This window comes from Dipodomys merriami, unplaced genomic scaffold, assembly GCF_024711535.1.
Source record: "Dipodomys merriami isolate MVZ:Mamm:240054 unplaced genomic scaffold, mDipMer1.0.p SCAF_903, whole genome shotgun sequence".
Classification (NCBI taxonomy): Eukaryota; Metazoa; Chordata; class Mammalia; order Rodentia; family Heteromyidae; genus Dipodomys; species Dipodomys merriami.
Genome location: NW_027206517.1, coordinates 12,736 through 25,783, shown reverse-complemented (window position 1 = coordinate 25,783; position 13,048 = coordinate 12,736). Strand labels below are relative to the sequence as shown.

The window sequence follows — 13,048 nt, the reverse complement described above, 5'->3', positions numbered from 1 at the left end:
GCAAAATAACTTACGACCTAATTATGTCTGTATCTTCTTACACAACATACAATAAGAGCTGAAAGCGATCTCTTTATCTAACTTAATGTTATAAATGTTTGATTATGATGACGTTATTATTAGACAAATAATATGTACAGAAGGGTGGTTCCACTGAAATGACATGACAGAACACTGGTATATAAAAACATTCCAACACAGTTAGCTCTTTTCAGCCTCACCGTGTCCACATTGGCAAGCAACATTGCAACAGCACATGCACACATATACACATGCACACATGTTTGCACATGTACACACACATATACATGCATGCTAAATTCATGGTTTATTGTACAAAAAAGTTCAAATAAAATGTTAGTGATTAGGACAAATGATAATATGCCTTATTAAAAAATAATTCATAAACCATCACCACACGTTACATTTTACCTGCCTCTCCACATGTGACCACTTAATTTATTTTTAATTAATTAATTACGTTAATGATTCATTTGTTTGGTGCTAATACTAGGGCTTGAACTCAGGCCCTGGCTTTGTCCCAGAATTTACTTTTTGTTTCAGTTTTCTCAAGGCTAGCATTTTACTGCTTGTACCACAGCTCCATTTTTAGCTTTTGCTGGTTATTTTCAAATCAGATTCTAATGGACTTTTTTTTCTTGGTCTGCTTTCAAAACACAATCCTCAGATTTCATCTCTCTGATTAACTACTACTAAAGACATAAGCTATCAGTGTGGCTTCTACTTTTTCCTCTATAGTTATCTATTGCACTTACTTAGATAGTAATTTAAAACTTAGAGAATAGAAGCAAGATGAACAGTGATGATACTGTCCTGTCAGAAATTCAAGTTAGTAATATAAATTTATTCTTAAGAGCATACACAAACAATACCATGATATAGTGTAAGAGAACTCATTATTGAACATATGACCTTGAAGAGCTTTCTGATAGATCCATTATTTGTTAGTACCCAACATTAGAAAAATGTCTGAGGCATTGGTAAAATAGAAGTCCTTTGCATGACTACATACATTCCTTGTTTTTTAAAGACACTTGCTTTCATCTAAAAAGGAGGCTTGTCTATTGTCCTCATGTGATTTTGATGATTTAACATGCTTAGTGAGAAGGTCAAAATGTATTAGTAGTCCTTAACTATCAATTCACATTTTTCTTCTTGTAGAATATAATGATCAAATCAATAGTTCAGAATCAGCAAGCAATAGTTCAGAATCATGCTTCCAGTGCAAGTGGATCACCAGTAAGAAATCCTCAATACCAATTTCCACAAAGTTTTTTCACAGGTACAATCTCCCTGCCTTCTCTGCTGCTATACTACCTTCCTATTCCTTCATTGTACAGGAAAAGTGTGATTTAACTGATTTCAGTCAGTTCTGTTACTAGAATTATCAAGGACTTAGTTTATTGTCTGTAATTTGGTCAAAGTTATATCTCGTTATGTAGGCTACTAAAAATGTATTTACTAATTTCAAGTAAATACATAAATTCTATTTCCATCTTTTTTAAAAACTAAATTTTGTTTGCTCTATAAATTGATCAGAGGCATGGATTTTGTGGCTAGATAGGTCATTGCACATCGGTCTCTTTCTCCCTTTCTTCATTCTCATAGATAATATGATTGCTCCATAATTATTCTAATTTATTTTGCTTTTATTTATTTGCTTGCCTCATTTCAGTTTTTGCTCTGCCATTTCCCAAATCATTTATATAGAAGGCATTATTTCCTATTTTCTCATTCCTAGAATAAGCTTCACATGAAGACATCATTGATCCTCATTTTCAGTGTGTACAATTGAATATGGAGGAACATCTTTCCTCTACTCTCCATCAATTCCCTACTCTCCAGCTAGAATAATTTCGAATAGTAAAATTGGAAAAAAAGAAATTAAATCATGGTGAATAAACAGATGCAGAAAATTCACAGGATATTTCTGACCAGTTCAACCAATGTGAACTATTAGGGAAATACATGGCCATCTCATTCCCACTGGCACTCAAAATCTCTGGTTAGGCAATTCTAAGGAATATGAGGAACAAGACGAAAAAGTAAGGAATGTTATCAATTAGAGAAAAAAATGGAGAAAGATCCAAGCAAATTTCTTCATTGGGCTGCCAAAAATATTTGGCTTACTACAGTGCAGAGACTTCTTTCCCAAAAAGGCCACTCATGTGAATAGTAGGGATGACGATTAGTATACCCCTCTTCATTGAGAGCCTACAGTGGACAGTTAGACATTGTCAGTGAGTTTGTGTCTCTATTGGCACATGCAATAACTGTGGCTGACTGGACACCCCTGCACAGTGCATATTTGTGGAATAATACCAGAGTGGCTTCTTTCTTACTTCATCATGATACAGATACCAATGCCCAAACTAAAGGCCTCTTGACCCCCTTACATCTTGCTGCTGAGAATTGAGATAGCAAAGATATGCTGGGTCTCCTTTTGTTGAACCATTATATAAAACCAAGCCTGAAGAACAACATAGAAGAAACTGCATTTGAAATTGCCAAAAGGATAAGCATGTATCCCTTCCTCTATGAAATTGTGGAAGGCTGTACAAATTGTTCACCTAAGTCCTAATGGTCGGGTTAAGTTTCTTAAATTTCAAAAATGCAAGTCCATGTTTTGTGTCCCTACAAAATATTTTCACAATACAAACAAGGGCAATATCCCCTTTTTTTAATGGTCGATCATGGGGTTTGAACTCTGGGCCTGGGAGCTATCTCTGTGCTCTTCAGCTCAAGGTGAGTGCTCTACCACTTGAGCCATAGCTCCACTTCCAGTTTTCTAGTGGTTTATTGGAGATAAGAGTACCGTACCACAGACTTCCTTTCCCAGGCTGGCTTTGAACCATGAGCCACCAGTGCCCAGCAACACCAATATTTTACTGTAAATATGGATTCCGTGGAATTCTTCCAAGTGAATTGCCTGCATTGGATGTCAAAATGTATTCAATAGTTTTTGTATACATGTATAATGATTTCTTCAGAGTTTGTGATTTTTTAAATCAGAAATAATTTTAAATTACCTGTTGAAATGAGTAGTACAGAAACTAAAATATTTCTAGTGCTTGTCTGAAAAAGTATATTTTAAAATATTCTATATTCTATGTTTGCATAATGTTCATAATTTATTTTATTTTCTCCTATATATACTTTGAAATCTACATTACTTTATAATACATAAGTTCATTAATGTGTCCTTTCCAATTTCGTTCCATATAGAAACAGTTTGATTCCTTTTTTTCTAGGTCTTAATATTATCTTTCTTTGGGATAAAATAACAATGTCTAATTTGAAGTTTTGTGAAGTTTATGCTATGTAAACGCCTTTCTGAGGTGAAGATTTAATACATTGATGTCAAACGAAATTTAATTATATGAATTACGTGTTTTGTTACACTTGTAATTTTGTAATCAACTTTTTAATAACTGTTTTTCATTTCTTGCATCTGAAGAATGAAAAATATGGAATGCTTCTCAAACTTTCATATTACCCTTGTGCAAGTGCCATGTTAATCTCTGTATTGTAATTTGAGTATAAGTGCTGCTGAATCATGTAGTATCTTCTAAATTTAAGTAGTTAATGATGCAATCTTTATACAGGCTTATATCTATGGGTGCCTACTTGAAAACAAGGAAACCTTCTTGTTCCTAACAATGCTATCAATCTTATTTCCATAAAATTCTGTGAATAGTGGAAAAATTGCTCACATTTGCAATTTTTTTTGTCATTGACTATCTTAAGTCTTTTTATTTGGAATTTGATTGTACTCTCAATTATTCATAGATAGGTCCAAAGGTGATGGCTTTTTCAAGTACTATGAATCCAACTTAATTAGCTTTGTGGACCTAATGGATTCAAAGTAAGCATTGCTTAAGAGCTACTTCTAATCTTCTTTAGCTGACATTTTCCCAAATGAGGTGTTACTGGCACAAACGTCTACCTGAGCCTTTACCCTTCTTCCATGTGGGAACAGACCAATCAGAATATGTTACCCTGACAGCATAGATTGTCTTACTGGAACAAAACTAATCATGGTTACAAGGGATCATAGAGAGACAAACAGTTCAAACAGAACTGTTCAGACTAGAAGGTATTTTATAAGAATATAGTTGTTTATTATACCTTCCATTTCAAAAGTAACTAAAGCCAAGAAGGTGAAAAAATTGTTCATATGCATGATTACTTAATGTCCTGGCTTGTCTACCATACAACCAGGCAGGAACTTACACTACTGCCTTTGTATCACCAAATATTTTCATAGTTGCAGGAGAAGTCCATATGTTTCTTCTCGTTATTAGGCATTAAATTGATAATGTTTTAATCACAGTGTTTCCTCTTGCTTCCATGCAAATGGTAAAGCTTTAGGTCTAACTCTATCAAACACTGAGGTAGAGATAATGGAATAATACTTTAAAACAGAGTTGCCTTTGATACAGTAACTACAACAGAACAATGCAAAACGTGTGCCTTTTAATTATATTATATATAGTTATATATTTTATATTTATATGTGCTGATTTTATATTTCACACAGTGAAACTTACTAGAATTAGTTGATAATTTGACAAATAAATTGATATTTATTCAAATAAATAGAATTGGAATATAAATAATTAGTTTTAAAATATATATTAGAATATAAAAAAGTATCAATAAAATGTCTTTAATATAAACTTGTGATACATTCTAACTGTTCTTTGTCTTATGAATCCACATGGTAAAAAAACAATGTTTTCCTCTAATCTATAATGAATTTTACTCTGCTGCTCTGTTTATTGTTTTAACTCGCTGGTCCCAAACTGTTTTTCTCCATATTTCTGAAGAATTCCTACTGATTATGCCAAAATTTTTCTAAGATGTCTAAAACATATTATTCTTCTGCATTACCCATGGGTTTTAGGATCCCAGGTCCCAGTTACCTGCATCATCAGATAACAGGGACAAGACTTCTCACCAAGACCCATGCAACATGTCAACATAAAGTAATTGAAGACCCATCTCAATCTGTCATTTCCTATATTTCAGGGCCCCAATTCCTTGAGATGCAGGAATTAGCAGTAAGCAATTGTGAAATGCAAGGCAACTTAGCAATTGTTTATTAGAGTAAGCTATTATTTCTATGACCATTAATCCCAAGATTTATGTCATAAAGTCATCCTACCCCAACAGTTTCCAACTTGTAAGGGGCAGTTTAAAATTACTTAATTCACATCATGAATACCTTATCTCTATTTTGAAAAAATACTACACCTCTGCTAATGTGACACCCTCTTTGTTCTGAAAAGAACACCACAATAAACTGAGCTGCATCATTTTTCCTCCACTGGTATTCTTGAGATCAGAACACGTGCAAATATTATTTATATTTATATTTTTTGGCTATCATAGATATTCAGGATGCTAAGATAGGAAAATTATGGTTCAAAGCCCACTCAGGCAGGAAGGCTTCTTAGAATCTTATCTCCAAAAAACTTCTCCACAAAAGTCAGACTCAAGTGGCACTGAGGTTGAAGTGGTAGGGCACAAGCCTTGAGCATAAACAGACTCAGAGACACTATCCAGGCCAAGAGTTCAAGCTCTAGGATGAACCAATAAAACAAAAACAAAATTGAAAACCAACCCCAAACCTAGCATTTTTCTCCATGTATACAGAGGCACGTAAATAAGAAATGGCTTCCTGTGTTACATATAGGTAGAAGAAAGAAGATGTCAGGCAATTAATCTTTTCATACCATATTAAACCAAACTCTTAAAAATTGTTTTTCTAAATATATAAATTAATGTCATCCATTTGTTGGCAACTCTGTCTAGATTATTCACATTAGCATGGTACACATGAACTATGGGAATTATCTATTATCTATGTTCTAATTATAACTCTCTTGAAAGAATATCTAGGCAAATAGAATGCCAGAATCATTTGTGAAATTTTCAATTAATCCCTTTACTTAAAAAGAATTTTGTAGTATCCTATAGAATATGAAATTATAAACAAAACAAAAAAATATATTTTAAATCTAAATTCTAATTTAGCAATTCTACAAAGTCCTACATTAGACGAACTTTGCTATTTCTCCAGACTTAAGCTTTTGTAATCCTTCAACATTTATTTGGAATCCAACAGAATGAGGCTTATTTAGTTTTGCAAATTTTTGGATGGGAATCATGAGCTATTTTGCATCTAGGAATGTTCTGTAATGATGAGAGCATTTAAAACACAAGTGAGGATATATATGAGTTGCATTCAATAGGAATCTTGACTTCTCAAAACATAATGACAAAATTAGCCCAAACTCCCAAATGTGTATTCCTTTCTTGTTGTTTGGTTTGTTTCACTGAGACAAAATTATTCTACCTGGTCCAGGGAAGGTATCGTTATGTAATTCCATTCTCTAATCTCCTGTCTGAGTGCTAGAATTCCAGGCTTGTATCACATTGCCCTGCCATAGTTTGTTTATTTAATCTAGAAACAAACTAGCAATTCTGAACTTCTCCTATGATCTTTACCACTAGACTGACTGCTCTGTGTGTATATGTATGTTTGTATGTACGTATGCAAAAAACTAAAACTGTTATTCAGCAATCTTGCTCGTGACTGGAATTCCAGCTTTTGGCTGGTTAATTATAGGTAGTGTCTCAAAGACTATACTGTCCAAGCTGGATGCAAATTGAACTTCTCAGACTCCTTTATATCTTAGGTTTTATTTTTCCAGGAGTAACAACTTTCAAACTTCAAACACTTTTGTGAGTGTAAAGTCTAACCTGTAGCCCAGATTTTTAACTCAAGAATTCACATAAAGATAGATGAAAATATACATTACATATCCTGAGTGTACACTGTTAGAAATGTGATCATAAACTAAGTTGTTGTGAGATCTGAGGATTGGAGTTTAAAGCCAGCACGGGTAGGAAAGTCCTGGAGACTCTTTTCTCCAATAATTGCCAGAAAACTGGAAGTGGCACTGTGGCTCAAGTGGAAGAGCCCTAGCCTTGACATGCGTTTCAGAGGGATAATCCCACGAACAACAACAACAACAACAACAACAAAAGAATATAAGAAAAGGAATGAAACAGAAATGTGATCTTAGCCACCAGGTTCATTCCTAGTATACCTGTTCTCACAAGATGGACTCTTTTTTTCCAGTTAAGTCTATTCTCCCATATCTGACTTGTATTGGAAACACAATCATTCTTCCATTTTCCTTTTTGCACATTTACGTGATTAGCAAGCGTGATTTAGAAAGGGAGTGGCCTCATGCTTCATGTTCCACTTAGGAGTAATGCTTTCTCTATTTCACTCCCATAAATCTACATACTAGACTTGGCTTTATTGTTTCAATGTTTTCTTATTTGGAGAGTCTTCTATATTGTATTGAACACTTATACATAAACACAGAACTTCTTTTTCTCCTATAATTGCTATTGTTTCTCTTACTGTTAACTTATGTACACTTGGGAAATTAATGCACAGCACATAGACTCACGAAAAATGATATGAGAAATTTCTTCCCATTTAAAGTTCACCTTAATTTACAGAACACACATAAGAAGTTTGAACAAAATGTTCTCATGGATAATGTATATATAAGCAATTTAAATTTCATTTCTCTTTACTAAGTTGTCTCTGAAACACGTGTTACCTCATGTCCAAAAGTGTCCTTGTGCTATTTCAATGAAGCCAGAAAACATTCATTATTTTTCTGGAGCAGCACTATAGATTGTTACTGGAAGTAACTGTTACTGGATGTGGATACTGATCCCAGGAGAGGAATTGAACATAGAGAAATGACAAAGTTCAAGTTAAGTATTGCTTTCCTTTTTACTATACAAGAAAAGAATCCAAGGCTGGAAGGAAACTCTGTCCTTGACTTTTTTGAGTGTGTCCTTTACTCATATAAAACTTGTCTGTAAACTTCTGTTTGAGAGTATTACAATATGCCATTTGAAGGCCATCATAGAACAAAAGGAAGTAATTTTGTTTTAAAAGTGTTCTACTGCAAAGAAGCAAAGATATGGAGGTTTTAAAGTGTCTTTTGGATGGATGTTTCACTCCTGAGATGATTACCTTGTTGCAGGAATCAGTTATCAATTCCTTTAGTCTGGTCCTGAGTTTTCCATAGCAATAAGGATTCCAAAAAACCAAGATCCAGTGAGTATGATCAGCAAAGGCAGCCTCTTCTCAGACCACCACTATTTTAAGAAGAGTCCCAAAGAAATACTCAGGGTTTGTTTTGTTTGCTTGTTTGTTTAGTTTGTGATGGTTCTGGGGCTTGAACTTAGAGAGTTGGCCATGTCCTTGAACAGTTGTCTTTCTTTCCCACCTGGCCCAAAGCTAGTACTCCACTACTTGAGCCAAAACTCCACTTCTGTCTTTTTTGGTGTTTAATTACAGATAAGAGTTTAACAGACTCTCTTGCCTGGGTTGGCTTTGAACTAACACAGTGAGAAAGTGAAGTGACATCAACTGTATGGACTTCACTTTTGAACCAAGAAATATTAGATGAAGTTTATTATAAACTTCATAATATTATTATTATTTGACAATTTTTAAAGAAGAGAATATGTTTAGCAAAGAAGCCATAATAACTCAGCAAAAGTAGGAGCACTACTAAATCATTTGGGAAGATTATTATTGACTTCATTCCTTTGGGGGAAACTTAAAGCCATATTTGTACTTTTTTGTTGGTTGTGGGGATTGAACATTGATCCTGAGCATGGTCTCTCAGCAATTCAGCACAACTTGAGCACTCTACCACTTTAGCTACAGCACCACTTCCGGGTTTCTGGGGTTAATTGAAGATAAGTGATTCATGGACTTTCCTGACCAGGCTGGATTTGAACCACAATCCTCTGGTTTCAACCTACTGAGTAGCTAGGATTACAGGCATGAGCCACCACCTCCTGGCTCATATTTGCATTTTTATGAGAAAGAATGGAAATCTGAACCATATTATGTGACATGACAGCTTTTCAGAAGAATTGAGGTAGCAATAAATATGTCCTCCTTTTCCATTTTGTTACATTAATGACTCATGAGCTATGGGACTCTTAAATTAGCATCCTCTTTCATCTTTGTAGGTGTATTTAGTATCAGGAAATGTTCATAGAAAAATATAGAAAGACAGATTTTTAGAAAGCAAAGGAGATCAGGTATGAAAGAACAGCATAGAAGGAGATACATTTATCACACAGAGATTTAGAACTAGCCTAGGAGATTTTGAATGATAAAGGCAATGAGGAATAAGCCTAGTTGATAACTAGTTCTTCAATAACCGAAAATGGTTCCCTAGAATGGTTTCTGCTATACCTTAGTTACTAACATTTTTTCATTCCATCTGGAGTTATTCCTTCTCTTCTATCACAACTGTTAATTAGCCTCTGCCTTTTTGGTGTGATGACTGGCCAAAATAGTTTCCAAATCTCACTTACTACCCTTCTCATTGTGATTAGTAGTGACCCCACTGAAAAGCTTGGAATCTTTGAATTTCCAGAATTAATCTTCACCTGACATCTAAGCACATTCCTGGCATTAATTGCCATGACCTAATGAGCAAAACATTTTTTCAACACAGTATCCTATCATAGGTAAAGTATATGAATTAGGGACTATTTTCAGGTATCAGTATGGAAAGAGCAATTATATATTCCAAGTATGGGTTCTTTATTTTACTAACTAACTAAATGTTCATTGTTGTTGTTGCTGTTGTTGTTTTGGAAGTCCTGGGGCTGAAACTCAGTGCTTGGGAATTATTCCTCAGCTTTTTTTTTTTTCCTCAACGCTAACCCTCCACCACTTGAGGCACAGGACCACTTCCAGTGTTTCCTTTTCAATTTTATGGTACTGAGGAATTGAACCCAAGGTTTCATGCATGCTAGGCAATCACCATACTATGAAGCCACATTCCCAGAACGCTAAATGACTTTCTTAAGCTGGCATTACATTTTCATTCTGTAACTATGTATCATAATTTTAGCCAGAAATTTTTTCTAGAAAAGAGCATTAAACACAGTACTGAGTCCAGTAAGGCTAGATGAACAATGGATAACTGTCACAGTGTAGCCAGGGCACAGAGGGACTTACCTCATGGAGCTAGTACAGCAGACTGAGTGAGACAGCTCCTTACCCACAGCCTACCTCCAGAATGAGAGGGCCACCTTGGTTCCAACCACATGGGGAAGCTGGGCCACCTCCTCTAGCATGCATTGAATCAGTTCCTGAGAGAGAAAGAGAAAGAAAGACGGTCAGAATTTTACTTAAGCCAGGTGCCGGTGGCTCAGGCCTATAATCATAAGTACAATGGAGGCTGAGATATGAAGATGATGGTTTATAGCCAGCCCGGGCAGGAACACCTGTGAGACTTTTATCTCCAAAGAATCACCAGAAAACTGGAAGTGGTGCTGTGACTGAAGTTGTAGAGTGCTAGCTTTGAGCTGAGGAGCTTGAGGAGATGCCCAGGCCCAAATTTCAAGCCCCATGACTGAAAAGAAGTGGACTTCCCACCACAAGAAGTGGACTGAATAGCACCCATTGTCCTAGGGAGCATGGCAGAGAAGTCAGGCTGAGCTTTCTGTCAGCTGGGAGTCATTAGTAGGTCACCCGGCTTCTCTGTGCCTCAGTTTCCCCAGCTTCAAAACTGAACAAGGTGAAGAATCCCGTTACTCATGGGGATAGGGTAATAAAGAAAGAGAGCCATGTTTTGTTTCATAATCCCATACCTGTTACACCATTAATAACACACACCATCTGAGATCTTTCCGGGTATCTTCTTATTATATGCTCACAGAATTGCCAAGAACAGTATCAGATGGCCCCTCCCTCTGTGCTTGTCCCTGCTCCAGAGATCCCTCTGTATTAATCCCTTGTTTCCTTACAACTGTCCCATGAGGAGATTGAAGTACAATGGTTGAGGCCCAACCCAGAGCTTCACCTCTGGTCAAGAATCGGCTGCCGTGGACTGAGTTTGGGACAATCCATCTAAACCAATGACTGAGCGTGGCGCTACATGTCTGCCATCCCAACTACAGAAGACCGGGCCTGGTGGCTCATGCCTGTCACAGAGAGGAGGACCATGATCCAGACCAGGCTGAGTATATATTAATTCTCCATCTCAGAAATGCCCAAGACAAAAAAGCTTGACTTGCATGGTAGAAGTCCTGACTGGCAAGCCTAAGGACTTGAGGTCAAAGCTTAATATACCAAAAAGAACCAGAGTTCCAGTGCCAGAGGCTCATGTCTATAATCCTAGGTACTCAGGAGGCTGAGATCTGAAGATCACAGCTCAAGATTTAAAATATGGTTGGTGTCGCCCATCAGACATCATGATGAGAAGACCCAGAGTCTGACCTATGCTATTGCGCTCCATACTAGCAGAACTCATATCCTTACTAAGTGTTGGCCATGCTCTCTGTCCCCGTGGGAAGCCATCCCCTGCAGGCCACACTCCCAGGTCCTCCCCAGCTCCCACTGCCACCAACCAGGCCCAAGGGAGTACACAGCTCCATTGCACACAGATCCCTTGTTCTTGTAATTTAACAGTTCTATGTCCCCTTCAAGCTTCTCACCAGGCCCCCAGACCTCAGCTGTGAAGCCCATACATGCCCCAAAGATAGCCGGTAGAAGTTACCAAAGCATTCATCCTCCTTGTGACAAACCACTTCTACACACACACACACACACACACACACACACACACACACACACACACACACACACACACACACATCCAGACTGGTGACAGAAGACTCATCCATGCAGCACCTGCAAATTGCCAACTGATCATTCACCTGAGCACAGTCAGGCTGTACACGGAAAAAGATGATCTCTCTCTCTCTGTCTCTCTCTCACTCTATTTGTCTGGCTCTCTGTCTTTAGGTGAAAGATTGACCGATCACAGAAGACAATGGCTCACACAGCAAGGGTTTCTATCTTCTGCATCCAACACCTCCCATCCCCAGAAAAAAAGAAAAAGACAACAGAAGGCAGGTGTAGACATGCTGTTCCCTACCTCTGACTAAAGCCACCGGGATCCCAGCGGGGAGAGGAAGGGGGCAGATGTGTGGCTGTGTGGCTACCACTGCTCCAGGCCAGGAGATCTGTGGCGCCCACTCCTCACCCAACCCTTTATCTCCCCATTTCCTGGGACACTAGCCGCTAGGGATGGGGGTGTGATCCTCGGGTCAACACTCACCACCACCCTGGGGCACATTTGTGTTAGGGCATGGGCCAGAGTGTGGGGCACAGGGGAGGCATGGGTCCGGGTCAGAGGGGAGGGGATATGGAGTCACAAGGTGCGGGGCTGTGTGGCAGCCACTCACATGTGTTGCTGGCAGAAGCTGTTGGCAGCTGTTCCAGGTGGGGCAAGCAACAATGGCAGAGGCATGACAGACACTCAGGCCCTGAGCAGAGGATAGGGATGCCAGGACCAGGTCAGGGCCACAAGCTGGCTCCTGGCACACCATTGTACCATTGCCTGAGGAAACCATGGGTCTGAGCCTGCAGCACCAGGTATGAAATGCTGCTCCATGAGAAAGGGGGAGGGGGCCAGGGCTCAGGCAGGCTAATGGAGGGCCTGAGGAAGGCCTATCCTTCTAAGGCCTCGAGTCTCTTACTCACCACTCAGCCACCTCTACCTTCCTCAACTGCTGGTAATGGTGTCAACAAACAGAGGGAATCAAGGTGCTACTGGGCAGCATGGAATGTGGGCGTGGCCACTATTCTTGTATCCCATTGGTCAGAAAGAACCATGAAACAATGGGGGTGTGGCTGGAATCCTCTGATGCAGGCAGAATGGGCGGAGTCAGCTCTGTCCAATCCAGTTGGGGACAAGAGGGTGACCTGCTTTAGCTGGATGGCTGCACAGATTGTTGTGTATGTTTGTTTGTTCCCAGACCTTGAGCTCAGGATCTGGGGACAATCTGTGAATTGCTTTTGATCAAAGCTAGCTCTCTACCACTGGAGCCACACGGCTTTACTTCTGGCTTTGTTGGCACAAGTTGGACAAGACTTTCCTGCCTAGGGTGA

At 38.2% G+C, this 13,048-nt stretch overlaps 1 long non-coding RNA gene and 1 pseudogene across 1 annotated transcript in view; both read right to left on the bottom strand.

Annotated features, from left to right (window-relative positions):
- The window catches only part of LOC138821268 (uncharacterized), a 33,730-nt gene extending 21,022 nt beyond the window's left edge, over window positions 1-12,708 (bottom strand). Inside the window, exons 1-2 of the long non-coding RNA XR_011370112.1 lie at window positions 12,641-12,708; window positions 10,109-10,242 (exon numbers count right to left, since the gene is read on the bottom strand). This is a non-coding gene — a long non-coding RNA (uncharacterized lncRNA). The remainder of the gene's footprint in view (window positions 1-10,108; window positions 10,243-12,640) is intronic.
- LOC138821271 (U6 spliceosomal RNA) lies at window positions 3,483-3,579 on the bottom strand (annotated as a pseudogene).
- Window positions 12,709-13,048: the final 340 nt, after the last annotated feature.